General features: G+C 41.2%; 1 protein-coding gene across 2 annotated transcripts in view; it reads right to left on the minus strand.

The window, feature by feature from the left end:
- LOC136874678 (sodium-dependent nutrient amino acid transporter 1) overlaps positions 1–14,983 on the minus strand; it is a 123,876-nt gene extending 108,893 nt beyond the window's left edge. Inside the window, exon 1 of one of the 2 annotated variants that reach the window (XM_067148316.2) lies at positions 14,952–14,983. The gene's annotated coding sequence lies outside the window, so the exon portion shown is untranslated. The remainder of the gene's footprint in view (positions 1–14,951) is intronic. The other variant, XM_067148317.2, reaches the window with a different exon arrangement.
- Positions 14,984–15,324: the final 341 nt, after the last annotated feature.

Raw genomic sequence — 15,324 nt, forward strand, 5'->3', positions numbered from 1 at the left:
GTTGGGCCATCCGTATTTCTGCCTTCCAATTTGATGTACGACATATCAGAGGTACCGAAAATGTTGTTGCTGATGGACTCAGCCGTATGTTTCATAACGACGTCGAAACCCACGAACCGGTCGACAGTTCATCACCTTCCGAGTCCATACTATCCGAGGTTAATGCCATCCTAACAGATGCTCCCATGCTTTTTAGGGATATTGAGAAATACCAACGTGAAGATCCGACGCTGGCTCCTATAATGGAAACCCTTTCTTCTGGGGAACATGCTGTCCCTTATGTTCTGAGGAATGGTGTTCTATGTTGCCCTTCGAGGCATGATAAGTTGATGAAAGTTGTTGTTCCAGCGGTTCTTGTACCTATGATCTTCAAGTATTATCATGAGACCCCATTAGGAGGGCATCTGGGTATCTTTAAAACTCGTGAAAAGATTCGTGAAATGTTCATCTGGAAAGGTATGGACGGTGAAATCCGTGAACTTGTAAAAGCTTGTAAATCTTGTTTGCTCAGTAAACCAACCATGTCCACCAAGGTAGGCCTCTTGTCTTCGCATCAAGCATCGCGCCCCATGGAACGCCTGTATATTGATTATGTAGGACCCTTCCCCCAGTCAAAGGGGAATGCCAACAAATTCATCTTTGTATGTGTAGATGGTTTTACAAGATTTTCGTGGTTATTCCCGACTAAGCTGGCTACCGCTCAGTCTACAATTACTTGCTTAAATTCTATTTTTGCTTCTTTTGGTCCGTGTCAATATATTGTATCTGATAATGCTAAGGCTTTTACATCTAATTTATTTCGTAAATTCTGTTTTGACTTGTCCATCTCTCATGTAACTACATCTGCTTATTATCCTCAACCATCTCTGGCTGAACGGGTTAACCGTAATCTCAGGTCCGCACTCATTGCCTATCATCATGAAGATCCTTCCAGGTGGGACACGTCCCTGCATTGGATAGCTTTTGCTTTGAATTCGGCGGTTCATGAATCTCACAAGTTTACTCCAGCTTCCTTGATGTTCAAGTTTGTTCCCAACTCGCCGCTCTCTAACCTCTGGTCTTTGAATGACATTCTACCCGAGACAATAGATCCGGATAACATTAAAGATCTTTGGAAGAAGACTAAAGCCAATCTTAAAGTGTCTCATGAAAAGGTTAGGGAAAGGTATGATCGTGGACGGAGACCCAACACTTTGAAGGTAGGTGACCAGGTTATGGTCAAAAATTTTGTTCCCGCGGGCAAGCTTGCCCCCAGATTTCATGGACCTTGTATCATTCTCGATTTTCTTACGCCGGTTACCTTATTGCTAAGTAATCCAGCCACCGAGAGGATATTTAGAGTTCACCTGTCCCAGGTGAAACCGGTGTAATTTCTGTGTTAACTTGCTTCATATTATTTTGAAAGGATATGAAGGTTATATTTTTTTTGAGTTTCACTTTTAAGGCATTCTGCCCCTTCTGTAATATTTTGGTTTTAGATGTAAGCCTTGTGTAAAACCTGCCCCGAAACGTTAAACTGCCATCCTGTTCTTGCCACGGCCATTACCACGCTCCCGTCTCCTGCTCCACCTTACACTGTGGCTTCATAATAGTAAATGCCATGGATATCTACACGCCGCTGGCCCCTCAACCTCTCCACAAGCCTGTACCCTCAAAGAAGATGATAGTCCAACACAATTCTGCCGCCTAGCTTTAATGTTTCAGCGCCCCCGCAGCCGCGCAGCACCGTGCAGCGACTGGGGAGGGGGATGGGCCCCCTCCTCTCCAGCGAGGACGACATGTGCACGGCGAGCCGGAGCTCTCCTCCCGGCCAAGGCTGATGTGCGGCGCACGACCTACTACATGCCCGCAGCCTGTATCTGTTCACCGCGGGCGCGGCGTACTTCAACACCTCTGCTCCCCTCATAGTGCGGGCGAGCGGTATCTCAGGGTACTTGAGGGGTCCGAGCGGCCTCCGTTGGACGCAAGCTGCAACGGCCGGTCTGGCCATCCGACTCAATCTACATCAACTACATGGACAGTCACCATAAGCAATAATTACACTTGGGAATTCAACAACAATATTTGGTGGACATTGCAAAACTTTTCTTCACTTTTAAGCATTAAAGGTTTATCTTCAGAAATTCAACTACTACAACAGAAAAACTTTACTGCACCTGCAACAACAAAATTTTGAAATTGCAACCAACCAAATTACTAAAATCTTATAAATGCTTCCGCAATTAATCTTAATATCAACATCAAAACTTGGACCTTATTTTGGAAACAAAGCTTATGTTCTTCTGTGTTACCCCTTGGAGGAACTTTTGGGGGGGGGAGGTCTGTACCGGGCGGTACACCTCTACACCGTTTATTTAAAAGTTGCGCCAGTTGAAACTCCTCTTCTGGAGGAAGGTTGAACTTTATCTATTCTATTAATTCTCTACTTTCTCAGAAGATGTCACCACGTGGAAAATTTTGAGTTTTTGAACTGTGTCACTTTTGATGTGTTTTTGTTTCGCTTGAAGTAAGAAGTGTGAACTTTCTCTTCTAGAGGACACTACTGAAGATCAACAATAGTGCGACCTAGTGCGGAGTCAAAGAACTATTTTGTTGGAGAAATTTTTATTTCAAGAGTTTGTTCTTTGTTAAATTTCCTTCTGTCATTGTTTAAGTTGGCTGTATACCCCTCTTTTTCCCCTTAGTTTGGATCTAGCCAATCCCGAATTTCTTTAATTAATTTTCCACCAATAATGTGTTTCTTTTTCCTCTATGTAGGGGTTTCTTTTCCCGAACCAATAAAGATTTTGTGGGAGGGTGTTTTCTTTCCCCTAACGCCTAGAATCTTCCGCGAGAGGATATAAACTGCTGATTTTGGGGTCTCCGGGCCACTTCTGTTCCATCTTTCAGTGTATTAAGTACATAGCAGGAGGCGGGAAGCGCCTCTTTCTTCTTCTGCCGTTCAACACCAGGTAATGGCCTATTAATAACTTCTTTTCTTGCTAGGTCGGCAGTTTAACACTCGCGGCGGGTTCGAAGCATTTCCATCATGTAACCTTTTCCTAAAATGTAATTACTCTTTTCATCTTTTTCTTGTAAAGCTACATATTGGGATAGAGAGTGCTAACCCTCTCGAGCTCCCACTCACATTTGTTTTGAGGTGAACTTATTTTCTCAAACTATTCTTCGTTTATGTAATGTAAAGTGTTCTTCTCTAAGTCACCTCTGTAGTATGGGATTAGCCCTTGCGTTAGTGGCCCCAGAGCCAGATTAGGTTTTAAAAACAAAGTGTATTAGGAGTGCAAGTTCGCCTCCTCTCAAATTGTTATTTTAGAGGTCATGTAATCAACCTTCTTTTCATGTAATAGACCTCCGTAGTTTGGGTATTTTACCCCTGTAAATACGTCCTTAGAGGACAGCTTGAAGGTAGAGTTTGGTGTGGCCTTGTGATAGGCTTACAATTTTGAGAGCGGATCGCTCTTTGAAATTTGTTTCTGTATGCCTCGTGCAGGCTTTATGTGTAATGTTTGGAGCCAGTGCTCCTGGGCAGGAATGGGGTTTTCTGCCCCTTGGCTAAAATTTTCTTTGGGAGTAAGGCGGGGCTGATTGCCCAAGAGTTATGAAGTAAGGGCACTGAGCCCGAACCCAGTAATATTGTACCTACATTTTTGCTACTCTGTACCTGTTATGATTGTTATCTCTTGTCTTTGAAAAGAAAATATAACCTAGTTAAATTTTAAATTAATTTTACATTGCACGTTAATTTCGTAGCTTGAAACCCATTCACACCCGCACCTTCTTTCACCTCTACCTACCACGGATATCTCCGTAACAATAATAATAATAATAATAATAATAATACCGGGCAAGTTGGCCTGGGGGAGCGCGCAGCTGTGAGCTTGCATCCGGGAGATAGTGGGTTCGAGCCTCACTGTCGGCAGCCCTGAAGATGGTTTCCTATCGTTTCCCCATTTTCACACCAGGCAAATGCTGAGCCTGTACCTTAATTAAGACCACGGCCGCTTCCTTTACCATTCCTAGGGCTTTCTTATCCCTTCGTCGCCGTAAGACCTATCTGTGTCGGTGCGACGCAAATCCAATTCCGAAATAATAATAATAATAATAATAATAATAATAATAATAATAATAATAATAATAATTTACCGGGCGAGTTGGCCGTGACCCTTCGTTTCTATCTTAGCCTTAATATTCTCGTTCCGCGTACCATCCTCCCATGTTTTGTACCAGTGATGTCTCGTTACTTCCATGTCTGTTACTTCTAACTCATTAATAATGTATCCCGATTCCACCCAGCTTTCACTCCCATAGAGCAAAGTTGGTCTGAAAACAGACCAGTACCTATAATCATAGTTTCATCCGGGAACTGACTTCTTTCTTAAAGAATATGGTTGGGAACTCCGAGGTCACTGCATTAGCTTTGCTGCACCTTGATCCAGTCTCACTTATTATACTGTCAACCTGGGAGAATACACATGCTAAATACATATCTGAAATTATATAACTGTTCCAAATTTGTATCACAACCTGACATTCATTTCCCTCAGGTTTCTTCCATACTGTCTTCATTTTAGTTTAGTTTAGTTTTGTTATACTCATCGCACCCATTTTCAAGATATTAGGTTGTAGCCTTTCTGCAATCTACCATTAAGACTAAGTCGTCGGGTAGGCGAAGCTGCTTACTATTTCACCCAACTGAATCACTCCCTGTTATTTTATACCTTTCAATAAACGATCCACATGAAGTATGAACAAAGGTGAAAGATTACAGACTTTTCTGTACTCTGGAATTACCTCGAACCAAGAATTCATTCTATCATCAGTTCTCGCAGTAGCCCTGGATTGTTTTTATTAATCTACTCTAAATCCAATAATACCTCAGTACGGCTATCATTTTTCCGTCAGTGAAGAAATCAAACTTCGTATGTCACAATGCTCTTCCTGTCCATTTTGTTCCTTACGACTGGTCACGCCCCCAGCCATATCACATCTGGATATGCAGTCCATCAAAACAATGTTCGTTGTGTTCATTTTCCTATGCAAAAGTGTAAAGAAAAATGAAACTTAACTACAGTATACTGTAAGAGTGAGTACATTCGTCGCGCAAACATGTATTCCTAGAGTACGGTACAGTAAGGTCCAATCAATCAATCAATCAATCAATCAATCAATCAATCAATCAATCAATCAATCAATCAATCAATCAATCAATCAATCAATCAATCAATCAATCAATCAATCAATCAATCAATCAATCAATCAATCAATCAATCAATCAATCACTACTGATCGGCATTTAGGGCAGTCCCCAGGTGGCAGATTCCCTATCTCTTGTTTTCCTAGCCTTTTCTTAAATGATTGCAATGAAATTGGAAATTTATTGAGCATTTCCCTTGGTAAGTTATTCCAGTCCCTAACTTCCCTTCACTTTCTTTTACCCGGAAGCATAGGAAAATGAACGCAACGGAAATTTGTTCTGATGGACTGCATATCCATATGTGGCTGGGAGCGTGACCAGTCTTAAGGAAAATAATGGATAGGAAGAGCATGCCACATACGAGGTTTGGTTTCTTCAATGACGATATGCCTTCTCTGTATCTACGAAACGTAAACATACTATATAACTGTCTATTCCTCTTTTAACATTTTTCAATTACCTTGATCCTGAAAGCCCTTCTGTGATTTGAAACCGCGCTGGTTTTCATCCAATTTACTCTCAACCATTGATCGAAAACCTCCCTTCCAAAATCCCAGTGAACACGTTGCCTGGTATATTGATCAATAAAATACCTCGATTGTTATTAAAATCCTTCCTGTTTTCTTGCTAAGAGGTAGGCGCAATTACAGTAATACTTTCGTCCAATCAGAAGGTACCTTACTAACATTCCATGTTAATCTTATAACTCTGGGAAGCCATATCATCCCTACCTTCCCACTATATTTTACTATTTCAGGTCTAATTTAATCTCTTCCTGTTGTTTTATCACAATGAAGTTTGTTTACCATCCTTTCCACTTCTTCAAGCATAATTTAAATGGCATCAGTGTCCTCTTCCTCATAAGCTCTGTTGCTCGCGACGTCAACAGCAAAATTTCCTTGTACGTTGAGAAGATTTTCAAATTATTCCTTCCACCTGTCCAGTGATTCCCTCGGATCTATTGTGCGTTCACCTGATTTCCCCCAAACACTATTCATTTCCTTTTTCCCTTCCGTTCTAAGGTGCTTTATTATTGTCCAGAAAGGTTTCCCTGCCGCTTGAACTAGCCTTTCCAAATTATTATCGACATCTTCCCATGACTTCTTCTTCTTCTTATTATTATTCTATTCAACAATTATTTATTTTGCTCTTTTTCTTTGGCTACATATAATTTCCTGTCTACATCAGTCCTTGTTTGGAGCCATTTGTGATACGCCTTCCTTTTACGTTTACAAGTTGCCCTCATTTCATCGTTCCTCAAAGATGGTCGCTTTTTCCTATCTTTACACACAGTTGTTCCTAGTCATTTCCTTGCTTCTTTTACTACAGCATCCCTGTATGCCACCCAATCTCGTTCTATATGCTGAATTTACTTGCTGTACATTGTTTGAAACTTGGAACTTTTCACTAAACATAGGCATGTACTTCTGTCTAATTTCCTTGTCGTGGAGATTTTCTACCCTTATTCGTCTGGAAACAGATTTCACTCTCTCTATCCTAGGCCTAGAGATACTTAGTTTACTAAAGATTAGATACTGGTGTGTATCGTCGAATAATCCCCGGAGTACGCCTTTACGTACATTAAAATCTAAGGAAAATTCGAAGGATATTTATTAAATAAGTACCTCTGTGGTTATTTCGATGTTTCTCTCTGCCCCCAACTAGGAATTAGAAATGGCATGGAGAAATATAATTTTTTTTTTTTTTTTTGCTAGTTGCTTTTCGTCGCACCGACACAGATAGGTCTTATAGCGACGATGGGACAGGAAAGGCCTAGGAGTTGGAAGGAAGCGGCCGTGGCCTTAATTAAGGTACAGCCCCAGCATTTGCCTGGTGTGAAAATGGGAAACCACGGAAAACCATTTTCAGGGCTGCCGACAGTGGGGTTCGAACCTACTATCTCCCGAATACTGGATACTGGCCGTACTAATTAATGTTGAATATTTCGTGACTACTGGCAGATGGAGACAGCTCTGAGATATCAGGCACGTACCACGTATGTCTAGACAAGGACGTTCCAGGATTGTATCCGCTAGAGAAGGTCGTTTCCTGCTCCGTAACGTGCTGCCCTACTGTTATCACGCTAACCTAACGTACGAGGATAAGTTAGGTCTGCATAAATTTAATAGGAGGTTGCATCATAGCGAACAGAAAGTATTTATTCACCGCTGATTGTTTATCGAGTAGACACTTAGGTCTTGGGCGAGTTTACCATGCAGTTAGTGAAGAGAAAAGTCACAATCTTGTTCTGTTCATTCCCCTGTGGATCAGTGGTAGAGTGTCGGCCTCCAGATGCCGAGGCAGTCGGGATTTTGAAGGGTGAATGAAAGTGCATTCTACATTCCATGTCGTGTGATGTTGGCAAGTAAAATATCTCTGGTGACACAGTTGGTGGTTAATCGACAAAATTAATTAAAATTCAGCCACAGATCGCCCAAGAGAGATCCGGTTTGCTCTGCCATCTAGTAGAGTAAAAAGGGAAGGTCGCAATTGACACGCATGCATCCTACATGGCGTAAAATCAAAATGCGTCTGCATGCTATTATAAGGTATATGATTATTATTATTATTGGGAAACACATTAAAACGAATGTAAAGGTGGTAGAACACTACCATGGTATCCCCTGCTTGTCGTAAGGATTACTAAAACGGGGCCTTAGGGGCTCTCAATTTTGGAGTGTAAGTTGGTGACCATGAGGCCTTTAGCTGATTCTGATGTTGTTGCTACTTGTACTAGGCTTCTCACTTTCATCTTTACTATCCAACCGCCCTTGTCCAACTCTTGTTCTCTTCCGACCTCGATGGCATTAGGTTACGAAGCCTTCAGTCTGGTGTGTAACGAATGTACAGTAGTATGGACCCGCCGGCCAAAATAAAATTAGGTCCCCCTTCAAATAAAATGTAAAACCTATGAATAACTTTTTATACATTTAATTACAGCAGGTAGATGTAACGCAATATTGTGTCAAGTTATATGACAAAAAAAAAAAAAAGATTATTCGTTCTTGTAAGATTGTAAATGAAAACCTACAACTTATTTTTCTGCCAGTAACCGGGTCAGGGATGGAATGAATGAAGCCCCATCTAGCGGCGAGGATAGGAATTGTGCTGGCTGCCGAAGCCTGTCGCACTCCTATGGGGCAATGATTAATGACTGACAGATGAAATGAAATGATATTGGAGAGTGTCGCTGAAATGAAATATGACAGGGAAAACCGGAGTACCAGGAGAAAAAACCTGTTCTGCTTCCCCTTTGTCCAGCACAAATCTCACATGGAGTTACCGGGATTCGAACCACGGTATCCAGCGGTGAGAGGCCGATGCGCTGCTGAACTTCCAACCATGAACCATTTATCTTTACCTGATTTCATGTTTCATTAACTGTAATTTATTCGATTACAACACAGAAAAATACACGAATAAAATTAAATAAAAAACTGTTCAAATAAAGTTTGAAAACTATGAAACCGCTCAACTGATAAGCCTATTATTAACTTGGCACAAAAAGAGTTCGTTCGAAACTGAGTTGACTGATTCTTTCTACACCAACTTCTTATTGGCATTATACATTGTCGTCGAATAAGTGTGGCAAAAGAAAAATGTTCTGCAAAATTTGTGCTTAATAATATTTTAGGTACTCTACACATAAAGAAAGTATAATTTCCTAAGTAGAATATGATATTTGGGTATTTCAATTTGGTGCAGGTAGTTTCTGAGGAGCGTGCCGCTATGTTACGAGGGATGGCTGTACTCTTACACTCAGTAAAACAAACTGCTGTTACGTACAAACAAGTGACAATTTCTTTATGTCAAAATTGTAAAAATCAAACTACTTCGACTGATTCTACAAACCGCGCACATCATTTCCGTGCAGTGGCATTAGGCTATAAACAGTGGAACCTGGATATTTCGAATCTCCACAGGAATTAAATTTGATTTCGAGTCTGTTCTGTCTGTTACTGTTAGCGTTTCCACCCTTCACGTTGAAACTTCTCGTCAATACCCGGCAGCCGAGGTTCGTAAATGCAGCTTGTCATCCGCGACTTCGGGGGTTGCTCTCGTACGTGACCGGTAATTAATTCACATCCCAGACACAGCGATGCTTTGCCGATTGTCCGATCACTACACATTTTAGTTTTTCGGCTCCCAGCATCACTGTAACCTTTCCTTTACTTGTCAACTGTTCCTCACAAACCACAAATGCCGTATTGCACAGTTAATGCTGCACAAAATTCGAGTTACAGAGTATTTTTTGCTTCAAGGAAGCAAATGTTTGCTTCGAGAAATCGAGAATTTCTTGTAACCGAATTTCGAGTGATAGATAAATAAATAAACGTGAAGAACAGGACAAACGGCTGGGAAATGTATATTACTTCGAGATACTGAAAATTCGAGTAATGGAGGTTCGAGATATCGAGGTTCGAGTGTAAACTGCTGTTACGTGCAACCAAGTGACAATTTATTTATGTAAAAATTGTAAAAATTAACGTATTTCCACTGACTCCTCAAATCACCCATGTCATTTCTGTGCAGTGACATTAGGCTAGATTATTTACGAGGAGTCTGTTTAAAGGGCCGCCTTCATTGCAGGCCCTAGCATTACACCCTGCTTCATTGTCTTTCATTTCCATGCCCTTCTTGGCCCTTCCCCTTCTTTTGCCAATGCCCTGATTTTTAAAAGTGTCGAAACGCTTCCTCTTTTCGTTCTGTGGGAGAGGATGGTAGCCCAGTTGCACTTTCTCTTGAAACAATAATTACCACCACTCCATCCATTCCCTTTTCCAGATTCTCTTTGGATAGGGTAGTATACCAACGTCCTCCACCTTACTTTCCACCATTCCTCTTCTAGTACTTTCTTGTTATCGACTCCTCTATTTGCAATACAGTCCACAACAGAGCTCTCCCATCTTATTGTAGGCTGCTCCCTAAGCCTCTGTGCAGTCACTGCATCCATGAATGTTCTCTTTGGTATTCTCTCTCCTGGCATTCTCATCATGTGTCCAAACCATTTTAGATTTGCTATATCAATCTCTTCTTGAAGTTTACACACTTCCACGCTTCTCCTTATTTCCTCATTTCGTATTCTATCTCGTCTTGTTTTTACCTGTATGCTCCTCAAGAACCTCATTTCACCTGCTTGTGTCTTGCTTTGGTTCTGCTTAGTCAACGTCCAGGCTGCTGAAGGATAGGTCAGTACAGGTTTATAAAAGGACGGGTATAAAACCTTCTTGCACTTCACTGGCACATCTTTGTTCCATACAATGGTAGAAACTTGGATACTGCTGTATTCTTAAATCAACTTCTCCATCCAAATTTCCACCTTGTGACATCATGCTGCCCAAATATTTAAAATTTTTCACTACTTCAAGAAGTTCATTTTCTATTTTTATCACTCTCCTGGATTTTCTGTTATCTCTCCTCATGATTAAGTCTTGCTTTTCGCAGTACTAATCTTCATTCCAAAATTTATTATCTTCTCATTCCATAAATCAACTTGTATCTGTACTTCCTCATCATTATCTCCCCAAACTACAATGTCATCAGAAAAGAGCACAGACCACCACCACTAACTTGGTTTAATGTTAAGGTGCTCAAATCATGGATGAGGCATATCCCTCAATTTATCTTAGATGTAACGTGATTTAGTTCGCACATTGTCAGACATATCATTCTGATAAGACTCTTTTCATACCCCGGACAATTCATGTGATATTCGAAATGTAAAATCTTATTCCTATGTGGAAACAAACTAACACAACTCTTGCATTTGGGAGATAGTGAGTTCGAACTCCGCTGTCGGCAGCTTTCAAGGTTGCTTTCCGGGTTTTTTCCATGTTTACACCAGGTAAATACTGGGGCTGTACCTTTATTAAGGCCACGGTCACTTCCTTCCCGCTCTTAGCCCTTTACTCTCCCATCGTCGCCATAAGACCTATCTGTGTCGGTGCGACATAAAGCAAATTGAATAAAGAAAACCTAACACAAAATGCACATCCCGATGATTATGATTACTAAACATCTTATAATACCCCCCCCCCCCACAAAATAAAAGTTTTGTTCTTTACTGAAATTAGCGTAGGAAATGCATGTATTTATACAGCCTCGTTGATAATTTTTCCCTCCAAGCTAAATTGGTCATAAACCTCTTATCGTTTTAACTATTGACTCGGTAGGCAATACGTAAATATATATTCTCTAAACGCGCCCAAAACTTATATTTTTACCAGGAATTTAGGAATTTAGATTTCCACATATTAGGGTAGGCCTATTTCATAAAAATGTAAGTTGGAATTAAAGGTTACTTGCCTGTCTATTAAAAGCAAGGAACAATTCTTAACTATATGTCAAAAGTAATTTTATGAATGTGTACATTTACAACGCGCCACATTGTCAACCACCACTGAAACACACAGTAGTAGTAGTAGTAAAAATAATCATGAGGCGTCAGGAAGGGCATCCGGCGTTAAACTGGGACAAGTCGACTTGCGTGACACATATCGCACTCGCAATTCAACCAAGGTGTGGCACAAGTGGTGGAAAAAAGAAACAAATAAATTTAGGAACTCGCAGTATCCAAAGTCCTTTTCCGTTGTCTGTCACAGAATCTAACAACTTTGAGACCCGCATGACAGCCAGGAACTCCCAGACAGTGAATGTGGGATTTCGAAACAAAATATCACGTTCTTGTGATTCGGTTCTGCGCAGAACCGTCTGTTCTGTGACTTATGATTAGGGAAAGGATTTTTAGCCACAAATAGGTGAGAATGTAAACGTATTTGAACAAGGCGCAAGTATCAGCTAGCCGCTCTGCAGTAATGGAGGTGGGTTGCATAACTTTTAGGGGTTCTGTTAGTTCAGATCGCTAACATTTATGCAAACCTCATTGCAGTACTGTTGTACGGGTGGAAAACATTTGCGTCTCGGTTAAATACGTTTGCATTTTAACTTCTTCTTCTTCTTCTTCTTCTTCTTCTTCTTCTTCTTCTTCTTCTTCTTCTCCTTCCTCTACTTCTTCTTCCACTTTCCCACATCTGCGGGTTCGCGGATGCGAACTGTGTCACACATATGTGTATTTGGTCATGTTTTACGACCTGACGCAACCCTATATGGCGGGATGTAAGTACTATTGCGTGTTTCTGTGGTGACTGGTAATGTAGTGTGTTGGGACAAACAAAAATACCCAGTCCCCGGGCCAGAAGAATTAATCAGACGCGATTGAAATCCCCGACCCGGCCGGGAATTGAACCCAGGACCCTCTGAACCGAAGGCCTCAACGCTGGCCATTCTAACTTATTAGTAGCTAAAAATCATTTCCCTACTTATGATCACAAGATCACGAAATTTCAAGCTTGCTTCCTTCATTTTTCACTACTTCAGGGACCCTCATGGCCTCTAATGGAGATAACTTTCATTTGTTTACGTTGTTTGTATCCAATCATCAGGGAGCGTGAAGCTGAGTAGCATTGTTACTGGCTTCTCATCAAGACGACTGCGGTTCGACCCCCATGGCTCAACAGCTCCCGAAGGGCCATGGCCTACCAAGCGATCGCTGTTTATCCCAAAGACCTGCAGGTTACAAGGTGTCGTGTGGTCAGGACGACGGATCCTCTCAGCCGTTATTCTTGGCTTTCTAAACCGTGGCGCTATCTCACCGTCAGATAGCTCCTCAATTGTAATCACGTAGGCTGAGTGGACCTCGAACCAGCCCTCAGATGCAGGTAAAAATCCCTGACCCGGTCAGGAATCGAACCCGAGTACACCGGGTAGGAGGCAGGCACGCTACTCCTACACCGCGGTCCCCGCGACCAATGCATATAGGATTTATGAAATAAGAAGTCATGTCTCAGTGGTTCAAATTCCACGTAAAGCTGGAACTCCCATGCCAATGATCAAGATATCAACAGACAAACACTGCAAACTTGGCTTACTATGTTGTATCCGATCATCTTAAATTACTTTAAATTATAGCGAGCCCCGACCAGACCAATTCCTCTTAAAACAATAAACACCACCACCACCACCACCACCACCACCACCACCACCACCACCACCACCATCATCAGACTAATTGGTTTACATTTTTGAAATGAAATATGAGTTAATTAAGGAAACTATTTCTTGTCTATAATAATGACATGTGGCCTCCAGAGAGGCCTGGAGTATGTTTTAGAGTTGACTCCCTATAGGTGACCTGCGCGTCTGTAAGAATGGGACTTCTCCTAAGATGATTTCTAATGCTGAACACGGTGCAAACACCCAGTCCCCGAGCCATAGGAATTAGCGTTTTCTTCTTCTTATTATTGTTGTTATTTTCTACTTTTCCCACACCTTTGGAGTTGCGGTTGCGAACTGTGTCGAACATATGGGTTTGGACCTGTTTTACGGCTGGTTGCCCTTCCTGACGCCAACCCTATGTGGAGGGATGTAAACATTATTGCGTTTTTCTGTGGTGGTTGCTAGTGTGGTGTGTTGCGTTGTCTGAATATGAAGAGGAGAGTGTTGGGACAAACACAAACACACAGTCTCCGAGCCAGAAGAATTAATCAGACGAGATTAAACTCCCCGAGCCGGCCGGGAGTCGAACCCGTAACCCTCTAAACCGAAGGCCTCAACGCTGAACCTTCAATCAAGGAGTCAGAGAGCCATAGGCGTTAATTAATGAAAGTTAAAATTCCCTACCCGACCGGAAATCGAACCCGTAACTCCTGTGATCAAAGGCCAGCATACTAACCATTCAGCCATAGAGCCCGACACTTCTTGACTGAAAATTAACGTCGGAATATTTACAGATAATTTAATCCATCTAATTTTACTGTTTCTATTCAGTGTATGTTGTATGTTGGGTATTCAGCCCGAAGGCTGGTTTGATCCTCTGCAGCTCCACCAACAGCTGTTATACATAGCCTAGGCGTCACTGAAGAGGCATACTAGGGAAATGAGGAGTGAGGTAGTTTCCCGTTGCTTTCCTCACCGAGCCAGCAGTTGCTATTACATATCAGTCTGCCAAGCCCACAGAAATGCATGCACCAACCGACCCTATGAGCGATAGTTTCACACCATTCATAACAGGGACTGGCTGCATAAGCAATGGTATTACTAGCATCACTCATACCTCAGTCACTTTCATATTGTCGAAGCCAAGGATGAGACTGAGACAGGTCAATGAAAGTAACAAATTTGATATAGCCCATACCAGAAGACATAATGCATTGTAAACACTACATCTCGCCAGCAAAGGCATTCTATTCAGTAACTCATATATATTTCAAACTTAGTCTACCATAACTCATGTAATAATATAATATCTGATATAACCGACCTTGAAGTTACAAATCTTCCCAGAGAAGCTAATAAAAATCCACCCTATACATTTAATTTATACTTATCTCCCATGTTTGTTGTTCTTCCCAATTACTCATATTTCTTTCCATTACAGACACATTTTATCTTAAATATATTTACTTGAAACCATGAAGTACATGACATATAACGATGGGAATAGCCATTGTAAGACACTTTAAGTAAACAAACATGCAGTGTTTAATATAAATTTACATAAAATATCACGACATGTTTGGAGAAACTAATAGATGCAGGTATTCATTGAGACCATAACTTTGTAGAAAGTTCTCCAAAGAGATGTATTTCAAGTGTTATTTCGCTGACAGTTATTCCCTTTTGTATTTTGTATTGAGATACTAGAATTAAGGAGAAGATATTTTAAAGCTTTCAGTCATTTGTAAGTTGCACCACTTACCGGAGGAGGTGGTACACTAGACCCTGACCCGCAGTCGCTCATCACACTGATGAGTCAAGTACCCCGCACTATAATATACTGTGTATCCCCCTATTCCCCACCCCACGGCTGCAGCTCACATTATTAAACTGGACTAACGCCAAGAGCTGTGATACGACAATGAACCTGCCCTCTTCCTCGAACCAATCAGACTCTCAGCGGTCCAATTAAAAAAGAGTTGCAAATACAGTAGTATGACCTAATACTGACAAAATTAAATTGTTTATGAAACCTGTTTGAATATAAAATAATTCATCAGTTTACAGGAAAACATTGATAATTATGATTCTTATTTAAACATCTTAATAATAAAAATAAAAATAAAAAGAAGAAT

Source organism: Anabrus simplex, chromosome 5, assembly GCF_040414725.1.
Source record: "Anabrus simplex isolate iqAnaSimp1 chromosome 5, ASM4041472v1, whole genome shotgun sequence".
NCBI lineage: Eukaryota > Metazoa > Arthropoda > Insecta > Orthoptera > Tettigoniidae > Anabrus > Anabrus simplex.